The 3,280-nt window shown below is 39.8% G+C and overlaps 1 pseudogene; it reads left to right on the forward strand.

Moving 5' to 3' along the window:
• Positions 1–2,114: 2,114 nt before the first annotated feature.
• Positions 2,115–2,743, forward strand: LOC113896438 (annotated as a pseudogene).
• Positions 2,744–3,280: the final 537 nt, after the last annotated feature.

Genomic DNA, 3,280 nt, shown 5'->3' on the forward strand with positions numbered 1-3,280 from the left:
CTGAATCTGCTTTCAGGTGAGTCTCAGAGCTCCACAGACACTTCAGGGAGAGAAGCAGAGAGGAGGGAAGCCAGAAACATGTGCCTGACAGAGGCCAGAGATCAGCTGTCTGCTGGCTTCCCTAACATCAATGTATTTGTTTATGATCTGAAAGTAAAGTGAACATTGTGCTGGGAATTGCAAGTCTCAGGGTTGACAATTAAACAGTAATAGTGGAAGCCAAATTAAAAGAAATGGAAGTCATAAAATGCTTCCAGTAGATGTAGACAGTAAGTCCAAAGATTTTATTTATTAACAGGAGTGGACAAAAATGGAAAAGCCTCAGGAAAAAGAAGTCTTCGGCTTTTGTTGTGTTCTATGTATTTCTGGTTTTGAACTGATAGCTTATCCCATTTGCATGTTTTCCTCTTGGGATATTCAAACTGTAAAGTGTTTCACATCATAAAGATATCACTGTTTGTGTCCTTAACAAAAATATGTTTTTATTTATTGTTTTTTTTCTGGACATCAGGGAGATGTCTCGGACTTGTAATGTTGACAAACCAAGGGAGATTTTATTCATTGCATTGCATTAAGAGCTGTTTGAGTTTACTGGATATTTTCCCCTGATATTCATATGTCCATTCCATTCCTCTCTCTCATATTTTTTATATTTCTTTAAATAAAAAGCAGAAATTAGCCATACTGAAATGGAACTCAAAGTTTATTTCCAGGTTTATTTCCAAGGAAAACTTATAAACTGGAATTTCTAGGTACCATTTACAAATCCTTCATGAGAAAGAAAATCTGATCTGACTAGCTTGAGTTGTGACTAATTGTGGCCTAAGGAGGGTGGATCTGGGTGAGGAATGCATGGCAGTAACACAACCTAGGAGGACAACGTTATGTGTGTGTGTGTGTGTGTGTGTGTGCCTGACCCTTGGGAAGTGAGAGAAGTTCTTTGAGGCACCTGGACTCACACATTAAGATGACTTACAACACAGAAGCCAGAATTCAATCAACAGATGGCACGAAGAAGTGGATCTGATGAAATCAATCACAGGAAGCCTTTATGATTAAATTCATAAAGTGCTGGGAACAACACAGAAGGAGTGATTCTCTGTGGACTGAAGGTTCACCTGTAGTGGGGAGGCCCATTGTTCCACAGCATCCCTGACACCATCTCTAATCACTCCTGTTCTAACTTATTCCTCTGCCCCACTGGCTTCCTTGTTTGGATCTGAACATGTGTAATGAGCATCTTCCTCAGTTACTTTGCAGTGGCCAGGCACACACTTCTCCTGATGTCAAACTAGATCCTTCTTTCTCTTTCTTAGCTATCTGTTCAATTATCACCTTGATTTCTGACCCTGCCTGAACCCTCAGTACAAAATAACACCTCCTACAACTCTCTTCTTTATATCTGGTTTTGTTTCCTTCATAACATTTGACACCAGCTGACATATAATGTTTTATTTGCACATCATCTCTCATCATCCTTGGATTGTGGGAGATTTGTTTTCCATCACTCTCTACTTATTGCCTGCATGTACTTGAAACATAGTTGGCACTCAATATATTTATCAAATATATGAAACAATTTCTCATTAAATCTCTAGAATATATGACTTCTGGAAATATTTTGAGAATGGGACAAATATTCCTAGTCAGAGATGAAATGGAGTATACCCTCAAAGAGAATTTACCTGTAAACAAAATATTAACATTGCTTTCTAAAGAGCTAAGTAGTTTTAACTATGTGAATTATGTCAGTTGTTGTAAAAATTAGTCATATTATTTTTTCTTTTTTCTGTTTAGTCACCTCCACCACATGGAACCAGTGAATAATACACAAATTTCAGAATTCCTTCTTCTGGGACTTTCAGAGGAACCAACACTACAGCTGCTCACATTTGGACTTTTTTTCTCCATCCATGTACCTGATCACTGCATTTGGAAACCTGCTCATTATCCTGGCCATCAGCTCGGACACCCACATCCACACCCCCACATACTTCTTCCTCTCTAACCTGTCCTTTGCAGACATCTGTTTCACCTCCACCACCATCCTAAAGATGCTGGTAAATATTCAAACACGGAGCAAAGTTATTATCTATGAAGGCTGCTTCACGTAGATGTATTTTTACATTCTCTTTGGAGAACTAGATTATGTCCTCCTAACTGTGATGGCCTATGACCACTTTGTGGCCATTTGCCACCCTTTGCATACATGGTCATCATGAGCCCTCATCTCTGTGGATTCCTGGTTCTGACATCCTAGGTAGTGGTTGCCATGTATTCCTTGCTACATAGCTTAATGGTGTTGTGACTGCCCTTTTGTCCAGTTGTGCAAATTCCCCACTTTTTCTATGAACTCAATCAGTTGGTACAACTTTCCCGTCCTGACAACTTTCTTAATAACATTGTGATGTATGTTGCAGCTGCCCTGCTAGGTGGTGGTCCTTTTGCTGGTATCCTTTACTCTTTTTCTAAAATAGTTTCATGTATATGTAAAATCTCATCAGCCCAGGGGAAGTATAAAGCATTTTCTACCTGTGTGTCCCACCTCTCAGTGGTCTCTTTATTTTACTGCACTACCTTAGAAGTGTACCTTAGGTCTGCTGCTATGCATCTTTCACACTCAAGTGCAATAGCCTCGGTGATGTACACTGTGGTCACACCTATGGTGAACCCCTTCATCTACAGTCTGAGAAATAAAGACATAAAGAGGGCTCTGAAGAGGTTCCATTTCATGCCAGTATAAGATGGCCAATTATACTAAGGCTGATGAAGTGCCCTTGATTGCATAACTCAAAGCCTCAGAACCTGAAATTGTGGTTCTTGATCACTGTGGAATGAAATTTACTCCTTTATCTGATTTCTATTTTTAAATTCAGTTTCTTTGTGTAATTTTAGGGCTCCCCAAGTAGCTGAGATGGTACAGTCTGCCTGCAAAGCAAGAGGCCCTGGTTCAAGCCTTGAGTCAAGAAGATCCTCTGGAGAAGGGCATGGCAACCCACTCCAGTATTCTTGCCTGGAGAATCCCATGTACAGAGGAGCCTGGTGAGCTATAGTCGATGGGGTTGCAAAGAGTTGGGCATGACTGAGTCAGTTTCACTCTCACTGTGTACTTTTAGTAGCTCTCTTTATTAAACTTTAGTCTCAGTTATATACATAGGCAGTTTCTATTTATTTATTTTTATTTTTTTTTCTGTGTGTGATGAACTTTGTCATTTATTTCTAGCAGGCTCATTGAATGTTTGCCATAAACATGGCAAGAAAGCCATTGCTGCCCTCTCTG

This window comes from Bos indicus x Bos taurus, chromosome 7 (assembly GCF_003369695.1).
Source record: "Bos indicus x Bos taurus breed Angus x Brahman F1 hybrid chromosome 7, Bos_hybrid_MaternalHap_v2.0, whole genome shotgun sequence".
Classification (NCBI taxonomy): domain Eukaryota; kingdom Metazoa; phylum Chordata; class Mammalia; order Artiodactyla; family Bovidae; genus Bos; species Bos indicus x Bos taurus.